The 18,695-nt window shown below is 46.6% G+C and overlaps 1 protein-coding gene across 1 annotated transcript in view; it reads right to left on the bottom strand.

The window, feature by feature from the left end:
* Golm1 (golgi membrane protein 1) overlaps positions 1 to 3,523 on the bottom strand; it is a 40,801-nt gene extending 37,278 nt beyond the window's left edge. Inside the window, exon 1 of the mRNA XM_028772102.1 lies at positions 3,487 to 3,523. The gene's annotated coding sequence lies outside the window, so the exon portion shown is untranslated. The remainder of the gene's footprint in view (positions 1 to 3,486) is intronic.
* Between the last annotated feature and the right edge of the window lie 15,172 nt (positions 3,524 to 18,695).

Below are 18,695 nucleotides of genomic sequence, written 5' to 3' on the forward strand. Positions count from 1 at the left end.
AGAGAGAGAGAGAGAGAGAGAGAGAGAGAGAGAGAGAGAGAGCAACTCCAGCAGCCTTAAAGCTGCATTCCATAGCATTTAACAGCTTTGAGGGTCCATTTCTAACTCAAACCTCCAGACCAATCAGGAAGGATAACCCTAGGGTCCCGGTTTGCTTTTTATTGCTGTGACAAACACCACAACCAAAAGCAATTTGGGGAGGGAAGGACTTACATGACTTCTAAATCCATCACTGAGGGAAGTCAGGGTAAAGAACTCAGGGCAGGAACGGATGCAGATGCCATGAAGGAATGGATGCTGCTTTCTGGTTTGCTCTCTATGGCTTACTCAGCCTGCTTTCTTATACTGCACAGGACCACGAGCCCAGGGGTGGCCCCGCCCATAGTGGGCGGGATCTTCCCACGTCGCTCTTTAACGAAGAAAATGCACCAGACTTGCCAACATCCCAATCAAATAAAAGTGTTTTCTCAAATTGAGTGTCCCTCTTCCCAGATGACCCTACCTTGTATCCAGTTGACCAAAACTAACCAGCACCTCTGGGGTCTGTTGTCTGAAGAGAATATCAAGGAAAACATTCAATCTTCAAGGGAAGATTTAACCACAGAACGAACAGAGAATGCTCCTGCATGGCCTCGTGGGGATCAGACATAAAAAAGCAGAGGACTAGCTGTCTCCTTTGGGCACCTGCATCCCAGAAGGTACGGGAGACGCTGCACTGAGCCAGGGAAGAAAAACACTGTCATCCAGCCACCGGGGAGCCATGCACTTCATGAGCATGGCGTTCTATTTACGTAGAGTGCACACGAAGCATCCAAACTTCATTTGCTTCCCACCAAGGCCATAAAATCCCAACAGTATTAATACAGATGAGAGCTAAAGTCAGCACGCCCTCTGTCAGAAGGTCACTGGCATGCCTGAGGGGGTGAGAGTTTGGCAAGTGTCGTCGGTCCCACTCTCTGGTTGGTCCATGCACAGTGGGGTACACGGGGAGACTGTAACTACAGGAAACCTTACGAGGAACAGCAAGCTTTCGGGACAGCTGTGGAGGGTACACATGAAACCTGCATAAACAACACAAAGCGTAGGACAGGCAAGGCACAGGCTCTGAACACAAGCCGCACTAAGTAAAAACCACGCATGTTATAAGTAGACCAGACAGGAAATGCGCCCCAAAATAAGAGAAAGGTCTGAGGCACGTCATCCTTAGCTTCTCTGACATTAACAGCAACCACAGCTAAAGTAAAAATTCTTCAGAAGTGCTATGAGGTTAACTAGTGCATGTATAGCATCTGAATAGAAGGAACTAACACGCAGAGGGGGGGGATGCAGGCGTTGGGGATGAAAGGAATGATCAAAGAAAGGATAGAAGCAGCTGCCACTACTGCATCTGTGACAGTCTTTACAGATACATGGGTCAGGCTCTCAGAGGCCAGCACCTCACAAAGCATAAGAAGGCCTCTCTCTGGGGAATCAGGAAACACCCCAAAACTTCAAGCCAAGTCTCTCCCGACTAATTCCACCAATAAGTTCAAAAAACCTGGAAAGCAAAACTGCCTAGGATCCCTTGAGAATGTTCTTAGGTGTGAAACTGTCCAAGAAATTTTAAAGTGTTCAATACCTCGTGCAGTTTTTAAGATTAAAGCTAAAGCCTCTGTGTGTGTGTGTGTGTACAAACACATGATGCCTCCGTGACCAGCGTCTTCCCCTAGGGCTTTCTGCCTTGCAGTGAACCTGGACGGCACTGACTCAGCTGGCTAGCTGGCCAGACACTCCAGGGCTTCAGTCCCGTCGCCCCAGCTGGGGTCACAGGTCAGAGTATCACGCCTGACTCCTTTGGAGTGCAGAGGAGTGAACTCTGACACTCACACTACACATGCCCCGGCAGTAAAATAAAAGCTTGTTAGGACCATTCTGCCCACCATTACTGTTTCCTATTTCCAAACTAGAAAGGCTTTTAAAAAAGAAATGATGGATGGTATTTTTCAGGTTCGGTCTTAAAGTAAATGAATCTTTATTTAAAAAAAAAAAAAGAAAAAGAAAAAAGGGGGAGGGGCGAGCATGTAAAGAGGAAAAGCAGTCTCCACTCTAGGACTTCCCGGGCTGCTCTGCAGGCCCAGGCTTCCTGCAAGCTCCCTTGCCCTGCCCTCCAGAGGCCTATTCCCAGGTTCTGTCCTTTGGGACTTTCACCGGACACTGCCAGGCCCTCCCTGGAGGTGGCCTGGAAACTCAAAGAAAGAAGTCAGTGCGGCTTGTACCCTACCCCTAAAAGCAAACAAATGCAAATCCTTCCCATCCCCCACCAGTAACCAGGCTAGTCACCAGTAATTAAAAAGCAGACGGACTTCAAGGTTTAACAGCCAAAAAAGGTCACAGGATGTCATTACCCCCCTACTCCCACACCCCCACCCCACGCCCCAGGCTCCCAATCAAATATTTCTTTCACTATTTTTTGTACAAAACTCATTCATTTAAATGTGCAAAACTGTACAAATGTGCAAAATTGTGCAGAATAATCGTTCCTTAAGAGAGAGAATTGGGGCGGAAACCCAACATATTTTCTTAACATTTCCTAAGAATTTCATTTACTGTCCACTAACACTTTCAGTAGCATGTGCCCTAACGAGTCTTCATACTGACTAATGTTTTCTATTTGCAAGGGAAAATGACTTTTGCCCGTAGCTGGGACTCGGTTGACCGCTTCTCTAAGGTGAGTAGCGGAAGGTGGGATGCCCCGTGACTTCCCAGGACTCCAGCCCTCACCTTCGGAGATACAACTGTCCAAGTGACCCAAGCGACGGCCATTGGTATGTGCTCAGTCACTGCATTGTGCTAAACAGCTCATCAAACTGGTGAGCACTTCACTCCCGCTCCTAAAGAACCAACGTTCCTCAGTATGTGAAAAAGTGTAAGGCCCTGAGACCCCTAACCAGACAAAGAAAGCCTCAAGCCTTGGAAATCTAAGAAAAAAAAAGTTAGCACACTTCTTGCGATGATACCTGGAAACGGCTAGCCCACGCTGAATTCCAGACCTCACTATTCTTAATTGCTAGAAAGAACTCCTCAAAACTGGGATCGTTCCCCAATCTTATTTTACATTTTTAAAGTAATCTTTAACAATTTTAAATACAGTGTAGAAAAAAAAAGTATCACAATCCCAGCAACTGCTTCCAGAACGGACCAAAAGTTGCTCGGGTGTTCCACCCAGGCAAGGAGCATCCTAGAAAGCAGGCTGCGGCTGCCGGTGGCTGGCGACCCTGGACCCGGGGGACTCGGGGGCCACTTTGCAGGGTCTGCCCGGGCAGGATGAGGGCAGGAGGAGGGGGAGAGAAAGGGAGGGAAGACAGTCGGAGGAGAGGGAAAGAGAGAGGACGAGGAGGGAGGGACGGAGAAACGGGGGAGGTGAGGGTCGGAGGCGGCGGCCGAGAAGCGAGGAGCGGGAGCAGAGGCGCGGGCGGCGGCCGCACCGCATCCCACGGGAGAGCTCACCTGCGGGGCAGCGAGGCGCTCGGTCCGCTCGGCCACGCCGTCTCCGCCGAGGACGCCCAGGGCGAGCGGGCGGGCGGGCACTTCCGGCGGAGCCGCAGCCCTGGCCCCGGCCCCTCGGCGCCGCCCTCCTCCGCCTGCTCTCCGCCCCGCAGTCCTCCCTGCCCGCCACACTGCAAATAGCGACCCCCGAGGTAGCAGTGAAGCAGGATTTTGTCTTTCGGGACAGGTCTCACTATGTAGCCCAGGCTAGTGTGGAGCTCGCTGTGTGGACCAGGTTGGCCCCGAACTCACGGAGCCCTTCCGACCTTTGCCTCCGAATTCTTAACTCTGGTGGCATTTACCAATCATTGGTTATTGCCATGCTCGGTCCTAAATTCGACCCTGAACACTGATGTCAATCACACGGCTTAAGCCTCCCTTCCTTAATACATGGCTAGGGCTGATAACGGTTGAGGAAGAATGTCTCTTTCAAGGCTTCCCAGTTTTCCTCTCTTGGTAAGGAAGCCTGTTTTACCCTGAGCATTCCCCCACCCCCAAATACCAACAATAAACACTTGAGCAGCGACTGGAGTCACACCTGTAATCCCAACGCTGAGAAGGAAAATGTTCTCGGTTTTGTTTTTCCAAGAGACAACTTGTGGTTGTTTGACTGAGAGTGCCCCTCATTACCTGATACATTTGAATGTTTGCTTCCTGATTGATGAACTGCTTAAGAAGGATTAGGAGGCGTGGCCTTGTTGGGGTAGGTGTGTCACTGGGGGTGGGCTTTGAGGTTTCACAAGCCCGTGCCAGGTCCAGTCTTCCTGGACCTCTGCCTCCTGGTTGTGGATAAGATGTAAGATCTACAGCTCCAACAATTGCCTGCCTACTGACACGGTGACAAGCTCCCCACTGTGATGGTCATGGACTCACCCTCTGGAACTGAGTCCCCAATTAAATCCTTTCTTTTATAAGTTGCCTTGAGCATGGTGTCTCCTCAGAGCAAAAGAACAGTGACTAAGACAACCTTTTCTAGACAGGACTCTCAGAGCATAGGGAAGTTGTTAAGGACACTCCTACTCAGTGGTTTATAATTAGAAAACACCAAGACCAGTGTGGATGGAGGAAGTTTCTGAAGCCTTAAGGTTATCAATTCAGAATCAGCTTCCCAGGGTGTTCTCCCTTCTGAGGGTTTCTTGGCCATCAAAACAATACAGATAAATATCACTGCTGTTGGCTGCAGACCAGAACCAAACTTTAAGACCCTGTTATTAGACACTGAACCGTATGCTTGCAGAACATGGAGAAATCAAATGGATTGAGAGGGAAGTTCCCCAACTGGTTTTTTGTAGTGTTGCAAGGTACTATGAAGGCTGCCTAAGGAGAATTGTCACCTCAGGCTAGGCTGGGGACTCTGTGTGCCCAGTATTCCAGGCAAGATGTCGTACAGTAGTGCACAGACTATTCTGGATGCCTCCAGCAACTTTCCCATTGACTGGAAGTTACAAGAAGGAATCAGATGCTTCACTTTCAAAGATGACTCGAGGCAGCTGAAGCCCAGCTACAAATGAACAGAAAATAGATCCCTGCTAAGTCTGCAAGGTCGTGCCTCTGAAAAGTTCAAAACGGGGTGAAAGCTTAGAGATGAATCCCCATGGGGTTTGTTGAGTAAAAGACACAGACTATGAAACCAGGATAACCTGTAAGACTGTGTCTTTATTACTGTTCACAAAGCAGGGCGACACACACGTTCATTTGTAAGGTAGTCTGCGCTCAGTCAGTGGGCCTGCCATTCACGGCAGACTCCCAACTGCAAATCTGCAAAGTAAACTGCTTGGATTTCAAATAATCTTCATCTCCACGCTCTGATTATGAAGTGAGAATCATTGTGCCTCTCGCCAAACCCGTAGCCCAGGTGGGAAAAGCTACTGCTATTGTTAAATAGTTAAATAGACAGAATGCACCTGTCAAATGGCCTGGTGACTACGCCTGCTCACACAGAGTGTGGCTGCCATCAGCCGCCCCTTTCAGGGATTGTCACAGCAGATGTTTTTATTTGGTGAAGATGCTGGCACAACTGTTGCCGTACCACAATGGTCCAGTCATCAGGAAGAAATCACACCAGAGTCTCCAGCCTAGCCTGAGGTGACAATTCTCCTTTGGCAGCCTTCATAGTGGCTTCTAGCATTACAAAAAAACAAAAAAACAAAAACAAAAAACAAAAACCACCAACAACAACAAAAACAAAAACAAACAAACAAAAAACCAGTTGGGGAACTTCCCTCTCAATCCATTTGATTTCTCCATGTCCTGCAAGCATACGGTTCAGTGTTTAATAACAGGGTCTTAAAGTTTGGTTCTGGTCTGCAGCCAACAGCAGTGATGTTTATCTAGGTGTGTCTGTATCAGCCCATCCGAGGTTCAAGGGATGTTGTGGAGTGGTGGGTGGAAGGGCTGAGGAGCTGGAGGAAGAGGCAGACATAGAACAAACACCAGGGCAGCCGTGGTGGTGAGTACTCTACAGTGATTAGCATTGCCTCATAGAGGGGGAGGCCCTCAGTCCTCACTTGAGACAGCAGCCCTGCCTTCCTATACTCCCTCCCCCTTGCTTTGCTCATAATTTGAATGTTGCCTTAGGAGGTGCTAAAAGAGACTAGAGGAAGTCAGTGGAGAAGGGGACTCCACTCATGTGCAGCTATGGGACTGTCATCATCCCGCGAGACTTCACCTGCGAGGGAACTTGCTACATTGTTTCTCCAAGTAAGACTTTGAAAGAAAACTGACTTTTCCTCCCCTACCAGCAGTCAAGCTCTCCAGCCAAGGAGTGAGGACCCGGCATTCTCGTTAGACCGATTACCGGGTTGATCATATGCAGGCAGCCACAGATGCTGTGACTTAGTGAGTGCAGTGACCCCCTCCTGTCCAGAAAACTGTTTACCCTCACCCCCCCCCCCAAACCTTGACCCTTAGAATCTGCTCATCCTTAGGAGTCTTGGGAGATGGCGTGTTAAGTTATAGATGTCCCATTCATGGCCGAGTGCTGCCCAGATACTTATTCTCTGCGCTTTGACCAGTTATGGGACTCTGTATTAAACATCGAACAGTGCGCAAAGATGATTCTAGACGCTTCCCTGGTAAGGCTAAATCAGTGATTCTGAACCCTACTGTTCCCAGGTGTGTGTGTAACTAGGTGCTGAGACATTTGATGGAGCTAGCTTTGTCTTTACTAAGAGCCATGCCTTTTCTAGTTTTGCTGGGTTTTGTTTGTTTGGTTGGTTCTTTTTCCGGTTTTTTGGGGTTTTTTTTGTTTTGTTTTGTTTTTTGTTTTTTTGACAAAACTTAGAATTTGTAAGTTCTAAGTGTAAATATGCTTCTATTGTTTGCATGTGTTTCAGTCTGTGTAAGAGTGGCTCTGAACTTCCTTCTCACAACCCTTTTCTCCTTCGTCTTCCCTTCCCAGCATCCAAGTGAAGCTGGTTGCCAAATGTGTTGGCGTTTTGTCTTTACAGCCCTGGTCTGTCAGTCAAAGTGACATCTTTCCCAAGTTGAAGGATGGGTGTTCTTTCAGATTTCTCTTTCCTGGCTTAACACATTGTCTTAGTTAGGGTTTGACTACTATGAACAGATACCATGACCAAGGCAACTCTTATAAGGACAACATTTAATTGGGGCTGCTTACAGGTTTAGAGGTTCAGTTCATTATCACCAAGGCAGGAGCATGGCAGCATCAAGGCAGGCATGGTGCAGGAGGAGCTGAGAGTTCTACATCTTCATCTGAAGGGTGCTAGCAGAAGACTGGCTTCCAGGCAGCTAGGACTAGGGTCTTAAAGCCACGCCCACAGTGACACACCTACTCCAACAAGGCCACACCTCCTAATCGTGCCACTCCCTGGCCCAAGCATACGCATACAATCATATACATTATTACAAACTTAACGTCCTAAAACAGCACCATTTCTGTTTTAGTTTGATTTTTGATTTTTTGATAAAGAGTCTCAGACTGGAGAGATGGCTCAACAGTTAAGAACACTGGTTTCTCTTCCAGAGGTCCTGAGTTCAATTCCCAGCAACCACAGTTGCTGGGAATTGTGGCTCACAACCAACTGTAATGTGATCTGATGTCCTCTTCTGGTGTAACTGAAGAAAGCTGAAGTGTTCTCATAGACATAAAATAAATGAATCTTTAAAAACAAAAAGTCTCACTGTATAGTTCTGGCTGACCTGGAACTCACTATATAGACCAGGCTGGCCTTAACTAAAGTCCTGGCACTAAGGTATGTACCAAGGTGGACACTATGGTTGTCCAGCCCCAAACAACATATATTTATTTGCAGTTCTGTAGGTTGAAAATGTCACAGGGTTAAACTAAAATCCAGCTGTCTACAGGGTTGCCTCTCTTTCTAGGCTTTGGGGAGGGGCCATGGCCCAGGCTTCTCAGCTTGGAATGGCTGCACACATTCCGTGTGGGATCTGCAACACAGTATCTTCTAACCCTGCTTCCATAGTTCCGACTTTTGTCCAGAGGAGGGTATGGTCACCGTTAGGACTCCTGTGCTTAAATTGACCTTGCCTGGATATTCCAGAATTGTTCCCTGCCACTGACTCTGACTCTTCAACCTAAGACTCGCAAAGTCCCTTCGGTCAGACAAGGAAGCAGTAGCAGGTTCCAGAGCATAAACAGACAGCTTTGAGAGTGTGTGTTCTGCCTACCCAGACCCATAACTTCAAACGGTTCGTTACTCTGTTGCTAGCACACACACAATGACATGTTAGGACCGACGGCTATGGCTGTGTGCTCATGGAAAGACCACATTCTCTCTTTTGTCTCCATGCGACATCTGTGGGTCTGACTCCTGTTTATTCCAAAGCCTGCCTCTCCCATTTTAGTCTCAAAGCCAGAGCTGAGAATAGGCTTGAACCATACTTAATGTCCCATAGAGAAACAAATGAGCGGTTCTAATCAGGAAGAGGACCCTCCAGCAGACCTCAGGACTTGCTTAGACTCTAAACGAAGCATCCAGAGGGAAGAATCTGATTTATGTGCCCATCCCCAAGCCCAGCAAGGAAATTTCTCTAGTCTCTGTAGAGAAACGTGGCCACTAATCCTCATTAAGACTCCACACTGAGGGACCTTTGCAATGAGACCAGGATGCCCTTAAGAGAGAAAGGAAGCAGGCAAACAGAAGAAAAAAAAAATCAGCAAATATGCTCCCTTTTGTCAGGAGAGATTCAGAGAAATCAAGAAGGTTCAAAGGACCAAGTAGCACAGAGCTGTCCTAGGAAGGGGGACAGCACATAGCCTGCGTCATGCTGAGAGCTACAATCCTACCTGAAGGAGAAGTCTGAACAATAAGAGTTTGAGTGTGGACACTTGTGGTTTGGCTCTAAAGAACCCTCTGAAAGACTGGTGTGCCAAAGGCTGTTCCCATGCAGCAGCGTGTAGAGGTGAGGCTCTCACCAAGTGATCGATCATGAAGGGTCTGACTTGGTCAGTGAGCTAATACACTGGTGGGCTCTTGCTTAGATAGCGTTATTGGGTGGTGACGAAAGGTTTAGGAAGTAGGTCACTGAGGTATGTCTTTAAAGGTTCTGTCTGGTCCTTGGTCCTGTATTTCTGTTTTCTGTCTGCATGAGGTGGGCAACTCCTACTGTCCCCTCCTCTCATAATATTTGTTGGCATTCCTTCTATGCTCCACCCAACAGTTACCTAGCAACAGCAGGTAGGCCTAGCTTGCTAAAAAAGGGACTGTCTGACCTCTCCCTCTCTCTCTCTGACTCTCTGACCTCCTTCTTCTCTCCTCTTCCCCCTCCCTCACCAATGTCTCTTCTCCTCTCTCTCTCTCTCTCTCTCTCTCTCTCTCTCTCTCTCTCTCCCTCTGTCTCTCTCTCTCTCTGTGTGTCTCTCTCTCTGTCCTTCTCTGTCTCCTCTCTTTCTCTGCCTCTACTTCCTTCTCAACTCCCCTTCCCATGCTCCCAAATAAACTCTATTTTATACTAGACCTTTTGTATGGGTGGTACCTCGGGGGAAGGGATGCCTCAACACGGCCCCGCTGAGGAACCGCCTTCCCACTGCACCACACCACACTTTATAAAGCTTATTCTTGGTTTTATAAAACACATTGTTTGGTGCCACAACTAGGATTTGCAAACTCGTAGGTTCACATTTTCCCTCTGCCACCACATTGACTTTCCAGCCATCAGATCCTTAGATCTATCCATCCAAACACTGGCAAATTGGTAACCTTCCCCCTCCCAATGGTCAGCATAAAAGGCCTCTGGTCCCAAGGGAGGGCTGTTGAGCTCACAGCCACCTTCTGATGTCCTTAGGGATGGAGGTATTAACAGTCATGACTAGCCTTCCTTGCTGACTCTTGTCTTAGGACCTCTTCCCTTGGGTGAGCTCTCTTTCTCTCCTTGAGATGGTTTCTCTCTCACTGCTGGAAAACCCTAGGCCTAGGCAATCCATTCTCCTGCCACTCTGGCACTGGGCAGCTCAGCCCCTAGGTTAGCTCATGATGACCTGGTGTATTTAGTCCTGCTGCTTGTTATTAGTTATTAATTTATCATTATTAATTTACCTTGGGATGCCTCGATAAGATTAATAACTTCTACTTCACCTAAAGGGAATGTCTTCACAGCTACTCCCAGGCTCCCTACTGGGACACCTCCTGGTCTTAAAGGTTTCCAAATTCACACACTAAATTTGGCCCCCATAGCCACTAGATAATAACTCTAAATGTCCACTTAATGGCACTTTGAAAAAACTTTTTTCACAGCTATCGCTAGCCATCAGAAAATGGAAGGTTTTTTATGTAGGCTTTTCCCCTGCTTCGCTCCAAACTGCTTTACTCCTCCGCTCTCTGTTGCTGCTCCTTTGGGCTCTAACGGCACTCTCCAGATTTTGTTTTAGATTTAACTCGTTCTCTTGCTCCCTGCCTGAACTGTCAGCAGGCTGGAGCCCCAGAGGTGGGGTGGTACACACGGCATGCAGGTCTGGAGTCGAGTAGGTTGGCAGGAGGCGGGCAGAACACAGCCGCGGGTACCACCCCGCCCCCTCCCTGGAGCGTTTGCTCCCTCGCCCCAGGATTGGGTTGCTCAGCTGCTCTCCTTCACTGTCCAGTATCCTACTCTGCTGAACCACCGCTGCCAGCTACTTGCTCCAACAGGCTGTGTGCTGCTCAGACCCACTGTGCTACTCTGACCCACAAGGCAGAGGCTACCTGTAGTGACAGGGAGAGATCTCCTCACATGCACATAGTGCCCTGTCTGCCAGACAAATGTGTTTATTTGTCTCTGCTGATACATAACCACACTTCTATAGATAAATGCCGTTCCATTCCAAGGAATAACAAATACATAACTTTAACTCCTCAGCAGGAGCTGTTGCTTCAGTACCATTTTAGCTATGGGTGGTCACATGAAGCCTGTAGCTTCAGCACCGGCTTGGTTAAAGGCAGTCTCGTGATTATCCTCCATCTTTGTTATGGGCAGTCCCCACTTCACTGTCTTTAAGAGAACAGCCTGAGTTAAAAGGTTTCAATTACGATAAGGTTTTCATATGGTTTCTATCCTTCCTTGGTAAATAATAATTTTAATATTAGTTTAAAGATATACAACAGTAAAAAGGTTAAAGACCACTGCCTTAAAGATATACTTAGCCTTGTTTTCACTACTGTCAGTAAGTTACAATGTAACCTCTTTGTTTGCTAGATACATTGAAGAACAAGTAATTAAAAGCAAACAGATTATCTAACTCAGGTATGCTTAATAGATACTAGCTCTCAATGTTGTCAGAAATATGCTAAATAGAATGTTAAATGTTTAAGCAGAGACTCCCTAATCCGAACAGTGACCCCCACACACAAGGTCTCTGAGAAGATATGGGCATAGTGACAAAGGACTCTACCTGGACTTCGGTGTGATAACCACTGAGAAACACTACTCCATTGCCCGGCCCACTGCCAGGGCTCAGCCTAAACTGTGCACAAATAGAGGGCACCCAGAGAATTCAATGTCTTGTATTGCCTAAGACAAAGTGACTCATTTCTCCCAAGTTCCTCTTCCACAGGAAAAAGCTTTTCAACTTCTGGGCCTGATGGCCAGACTACCTCTGCTGGACTTGCGATGGAGACCACAGGGCCTGGGAGAACTGTTTAGATATTCACCAACCTCTCTCGTTTTAATTAATATATGACTCCTAGATTACAATTTATTCTTCCCAGATTTCTGATTATCTTGACAGCTAAGCTAACTGCAGCTTTACAGCTAGAAAATGGACAACTAGCTTCTTACCCTAAGGTAACCCACCACTATATTAGCTCATTGGTCAATTCATTAACTAGTTAAGACTACCATACCTCTTATCAAAGACAGGTTTGCCTTGCCCACAGACGTCACAATAAAGGATACACAAGTTCAGTTGTGACCTTTCACAGATATAATCTTCTGCTACTTCCTTATCTAAATTCAGTGACTAAATGCTTCATATTTCCTCCCCTTGTTTTGCCACTGTTACATTGAGACTTCAAAGATTCGAAATCCTAACATTAACCAATGGAGTCCTTATAAATTAGCCTAACCCTAATAAAACATTTCTCTATATGATCCACTTTTATAATCACAAGTTCAAATTTTAAGTTTCCTTGGGTTATCTTCTAGCTATAGACAAAGTGTTTCTCATGCTAAATCTAGGCTATCAGCCATCATAGTTACAAATTTAAGTTTCCTTGGATTGTCTTTTAACCATAGCCTTAAGGTGTTTCTTGTTAGTATAAGTCTGAACCCGGTGACGTCATATTCAGGGGCCGGCGACTCCTACGTTGCTGAGACAACCACTCCCAGAATTCACCTGCCTCTCTCACCTACACCTGCGAAGTCACACATCATCACCCACTTAAATAGTTGAGACCGCCCCAAACTCTCTCTCTTTCTCTTCTCTCCGCCATTTCTCCCACTTCTCTCCCTCTCTCCCCCCTCCATAAATAAATCCCCTCCTGTGGAACTGGATCGTTGTCTGTCCAAACCGCGCATGGATTCTTACAGTGGTGCATTGGCCGGCCAAGCCGATTACCCCGGGCACCGGGCATTCGTACCTTAGCAGCTGCTGAACTCCTTATTCAGGAATCAAAGAAACTAACCTTGGGATCGCCTATAACTGTCCTCTCTTCTCACAACCTGTCACAGTTCCTAACTTATAAAGGCTTACAGACTCTACCTCCCTCCTGGGTTCTTTCTCTTCAGGTAGCTCTAATAGAAGACTCCACCCTCACCTTTCAATCATGCCCACCTCTTAATATTTCCAATCTTCTTCCTCGACCTAATACTGACTACACCCTATCTCACTCCTGCACTGAAATCTTAGAGGAACAATTACCTCATCCTTCACACATACAGGAGGGCACATTGCCTCAAGCCATCTATACCTGGTATACAGATGGAAGCTCCTTTTTACATGGAGGGGACAGGAAAGCTGGCTATGCCATAGTGTCAGACACCAAGGTGGTGGAGGTGCAGGCCCTTCCTGCTCATACCGCCAACCAACAGGCTGAATTAATAGCCCTTACCCGTGCCTTCCAGCTGGCACAGGGACAATCCCTCAGCATCTACACAGATTCCAAATATGCTTTTCATATCCTCCTGTCCCATGCTGGTATCTGGAAGGAGTGCAGGTTACTTACCACAAAAGGAGGATCAGTAACTAATGAAAACCAGATTATGGCCATGCTAAAGGCCTCCCATCTCCCCACAGCTATTGGGATTGTCCACTGCAGATCCCACCGCACAGATGACTCTATAGTCTCCAAGGGAAACAACCTAGCTGATGAGGCAGCTAGAGCCACAGCCCTTAGGGGCCTAGACTCATCTCACCCTCCCCAGGACATTCTTACACTGCAACCCACATCCCCACCTACACCCCCTGACACTCGTCAAACTCTGTCCTATCTTCACCAACTCTTTCATCCTAACAGCCAAACGTTGTCTTATTTTGTTAAGACCCACCTACAGCCTACTCCTGAGGACTTAAGTTTCCTAAAATCTATTACTGCTTCTTGCAAAATCTGTCAGATGTCAGATCCCAACTCAAGGTATCATAGCACCCCTTTTCCTACCCACCAGGCCAGAGGTTCCCTTCCCGGAACTGACTGGCAACTTGACTTTACCCACATGCCTGCTGTAAAACGTGTCAAGTACCTCCTGGTCTTGGTAGACACCTTCTCAGGCTGGGTAGAGGCTTTTCCCACAACTAACAAAAGGGCTCAGATAGTCTCTGATCTCCTCCTCAGAGAGATCATCCCCGTTTTGGTGTCCCTGCCTCCCTCTAGTCAGACAATGGGCCTGAATTTACTTCCCAAGTTTCTCAAATTCTATCTAAGTCCCTAGACATCCCCTGGCATTTTCATATTCCCTACCACCCCCAATCTTCCGGTAAGGTAGAGAGAACTAGCTGCTCTTTAAAAACCACTCTTGTCAAGCTGTCACAGGAACTTCACCTGGATTGGGTAAAACTCCTACCTCTGGCTCTTTTCAGGCTATGAGCCCTTCCCAAGCGACCTCTCCTCATTTCACCTTTTGAACTCATGTATGGACATCCAGTCCTAACCCCTGGTCTTTTACCTAAGTGTTCCCCCCTCCCAGACTATCTGCTCACCCCATTACTTTGTCACCTTCGTTCTCTCCTGTGGAACTTTGCTGACCACCATCTACCTCGACCACACACTGTCTCCTGTCCACTGCCTGTCAACATTGGAGACCAAGTGCTTCTCTCCCCTCCAGACCACCGGCCCTCACCTCTCTCTCCCAAATGGCAGGGTCCTTTTAAGGTAATCCTCGTGACCCCTACAGCTGCTAAACTTGAAGGACTCCCTCATTGGGTCCACCTGTCTCACCTTAAGCCCTTCACCCCCCCATCTAAAATCGATTCTCCTTCATACACGTCGACTCTAACAGGACCGTGCTCTATTAAACTCCAGAGGACATCGAGACCACCCACCTTGTCCTTAATCCCAGAAAATGAGACTCCACTCCGGCAGCCAAGCTTGACCCCACTGGACTAGACACGTGTTTCTTGTCCTCTCCCTGCTGTTTGTTTCTATCCAGGTCAGCCCTCGCATCTGGATGCACAAGGTTCGAGAAACACTCACAGATAACAAACAGTGTTTCCAAACAGGGTCAGGAAACTGCTCCATAGCCGGATGCCAAGAACCAACCCAAACTGCATCCAGGAATCATTCCTATATCTGATATCCCATCTAAATATTATGTTCTCTGTACTTGCTTCCTTTTGCCCAGATACAAGAGTACTGGTCCTTTCAGATACATATGCTAAGGTTCACGGACCAACCACTTCTTCTACCAACATTGCAAGACACCCGTTTCTACACACGGAGCCCGTGAGATTCCAGCTGTGGTGCTTCAGAACTGACAGATGCCAGGTGTCCTGACAGCCCAAGAAGATGTTCTTCGCCAGTACCCCCAAGAAATACCATTTTGGGGAATGTGAGATCTCCAGTTCAGATACTCTCCTGTAACACCCTTCTTGTCATCCTCCTGGTATTATTTCTAACCAGTTTATTAATCAGTTCTTGTTACAGGATCACCAGTTGATGTCCACAGAAGAGCCTGGTACACACATCCACGGAATGGGCCCCGATGGTGAAAAAGCCGGCTCCTCCCCCAACAGACTACGCCCCTACACAGCAGGAAGTAGTTTAAGAGAGACACAGCGCCAGATCCCCCTTTCACCATCGGCTTCCCTTCTCCTTTTTTTCTTTTTTATAATAAGAAAAAGTGGAGTATGTTAGTATAAGTCTGAATCCAGTGACGTCATATTCAGGGGCTGGCAACTCCTACATTGCTGAGACAACCACTCCCAGGATTCACCTGCTTCGCTCACCTACACCTGGGAAGTTACACACCTCATTACCCACTTAAATAGTTGGGACCGCCCCAACCTCTCTCTCTCTCTCTTCTCTCCACCATTTCTTCCACTTCTGTCCCTCTCTCCCCCCTCCCTAAATAAATCCCCTCCTGTGGAACCGGATCGACTTTGCGTTGTCTGTCCAAACCGCACGTGGATTCTTACATTTCTCATACTAAACTATATGATCAACTATCATATTCAAAGGGTTATCAAAGTTTTTGTGTTTCCTTTGATTGTCTTTTTAAATATAAACTTAAAAATGTTTCTAATTTTGCTAAATTTATATATTCAGTATCCTAGACAGAAGGAAAAAAAGCCCTTCTTGCTCTTTCTGCTCTATCAAAGGTTTTTTTTTCTTCCTTAAGCTCACCTTAAAGACTGTTCATGTTGTTAACAAGTTTATCTCTTTTATAAACTCATAAGCTCCAGGAAACACACTGGTTTTGGGACTCCCCTCACCTCAACCACCAAGACCTAATGGCTTCAAATGTACATTTAAGAAGACTTTTCTCCCAAACCTACTACCTCTAGTGTGTGTGTGTGTATGTTTCAGCATCTTGCCAAGTCCAGGTGTTTACTCAAATCTACATCCAGGACAGCTCTAAAGAAGAAACCCACAGATGCTCCAATCTGCTCTGACAGACAAAGATGCTTCTACTGGTCCTTCTCCTTTCTAACCACAGATGGTTCCACAGACCCGGGACAGCAAGGATGCAGCCAACTCTCCTAAGACTTGACCGACATCCCCATACCCATTTTCTTAGGTTTCTCAGAGACGTGTTGCCCCAAAGTCAGCTGGGATCAACTAATGATCACAATGATCCTATTCCTGTTTCACCACCACCTCCTCTTCTAGTTTCTCTTTTTTAAAAATTAAACCAAAATGGAGGAATGTTGGCATTCCCTCTACACTCTGCCCAACAGTTACCTAGCAACAGCCAAGTAGGCCTGGCTTGCTATAAAAAGGAACTGTTTGGCCTCTCCCTCTCTTACTCTAACTCTCTGCCCTTTTTCTCTCTCTGACCCCTTTCTCCCTCTCTCCCCTTCCCCCTCCCCTTCTCTCTCTACATGTTCCTGCCAGGTCTCTTCTCTTCCTCCCCCCCACCCCCCGCCTCCTCTACTCCCTTCTCAACTCTTCTTCCCATGACCCCAAATAAACTCTATTCTATAAACTCTATCCTATGGTAGAGCCTTCGTATGGCTAGTACTTCAAGGGGAGGGATGTGTCAGGACGGGCCCGCTAAGGTACCCTCTTCCATCACACCAGACCATGCTCTATGACACATATCACTGATTATTATAAAGGACATTGATATTCTTCTAAGCCACAGCTCACGCAACAAAGTCACCAGACCCCTGCAGAATAAAGACTGTAAAACCGTGTGCCAATAAGTTCTTCCTCCTTTAGAGGTCTGGTCTTAGGTTTTTGTCACAGTGCCTAACACAGATACAAAGACAGGACCAAAGAATCACTGTCATTTTTTTTCTTGATGAATAATTTTATTGTGCTTGTAAAAGAATGTGCCCGTGTTTTTCTGAGATGCACAGTAAATATCTATGTATAATATTGTTAGGCCAGGTGGTGGTGGCGCACACCTTTAATCTCAGCACTTAGGATGCGGAGGCAGGTGGATTTCTGAGTTTGAGGCCAGCCTGGTCTACAGAGTGAGTTCCAGGACAGCCAGGACTATACAGAGAAACCCTGTCTCGAAAAACAAAAAACAAAAATATTGTTAGACATGAAGGGCAAGATTGCATTAAAATATGTCAGTAGACACAGCAAAATGTAGATGAAACAATGGATTTTTTTTTTTAAAAAATTGGTTTTGTTTTTGAGACAGGGTTTCTCTGTAGCCTTGGCTGTCCTGGAATGGCTCTGTAGATCAGGCTGGCCTTAAAAACTCACAGAGATGCACCCACCTCTGCCCCTGAGTGCTAAGATTAAAGGCAAGTGGCACCACTAACTGGCCGCAATGGGCTAAGACCTTAATGGCTTAAAATTGATGTTTTTATACTATACAATTTAGTCATTTTTATGAATATTTGCATTATCCAATTTTGTTGACTGTATTATTTAGTTAGGGTTTTGCTGCTATGAACAGACACCATGACCAAGGCAACTCTTACAAGGACATTTATTTAGGACTGGTTTACAGGTTTAGAGGTTCAGTCCATTATCATCAAGGTGGAAACATGGGACCATTCAGGCAGGCATGGTGCAGGAGGAGCTGAGAGTTCTACATCATCTGAAGGCTGCTAGGAGAAGACTGACTTCCAGGCAGCTAGGATGAGGGTCTTAAAGCCCACACCCACAGTGACACACCTACTCCAACAAGGCCACACCTCCTAACAGTGCCACACCCTGGGCCGAGCGTATACAAACCATCACAGTGACTTTTATGTATTCTTAACATTTTGATAATAGCCAGGCGGTGGTGGCACACGCCTTTAATCCCAGCACTTGGGAGGCAGAGGCAGGCGGATTTCTGAGTTCGAGGCCAGCCTGGTCTACAGAGTGAGTTCCAGGACAGCCAGGGCTACACGGAGAAACCCTGTCTCAAAAAACAAAAACAAAACAAAAACAAAAAAAATTGATAATAAAATAGCAAGAAAAGAGGCTGGAGGCATGGCCCAGTCAATAAGTGATTCCCTTGAGCTCAGTCCTTAGCACCTATGTTAAAGAAGGGAGGGAGGGAGGGAGAGAGAGGGAGGGAGGAAAGGACTGCGTGAATAGTAGTCACACGTACATAGAGCCCTTTGTGCTGTCATTGTTACTATTGACACAGGGTCTCACTATGTAGCTCTGGCTGGTCTGGAACTCAAAAAGAATCTGCCAGTTTCTGCCTCCCAAGTTCTGGTATTACAGTCACATTCTGCCATCCTCTCTTAAAAAAAAAAAAAAAAGTCTTGCTAAGTGTCTTAATCTGTCTCCACACTTATTTTCTTCCTGTGATCTTGAGCACTGGGCACGCAGGGGTGTGCTGCCATTCTCAGCTTAATCACATTCTAAAATGGAATCCTAATATATATTATGGTCATATGTACAAAAATGTACAAAAATGTACAAAAATCATGTATATCTATAAAATCGCTCCTTAACCCGTTCTGTTGTATCACTTCCATTTCTCCTGGGTTCTTCTCATTGTCCTGGCTTTGCTAGAATTTCTTTTGTTTTTTTCATAGTGGATTGAAGACAGTAAGCACAGTAAGGTTCTCATATATCGTTCAAATACATTTATTTGACCTTCAGCTCTTTGAAGAGAGTTTGACTGTTTGAAAGTTGGCTTCCCTCTGTCTTTGTAGTATGAGA

This window comes from Grammomys surdaster, unplaced genomic scaffold (genome assembly GCF_004785775.1).
Source record: "Grammomys surdaster isolate TR1022 unplaced genomic scaffold, NIH_TR_1.0 211, whole genome shotgun sequence".
Taxonomy (NCBI): Eukaryota; Metazoa; Chordata; class Mammalia; order Rodentia; family Muridae; genus Grammomys; species Grammomys surdaster.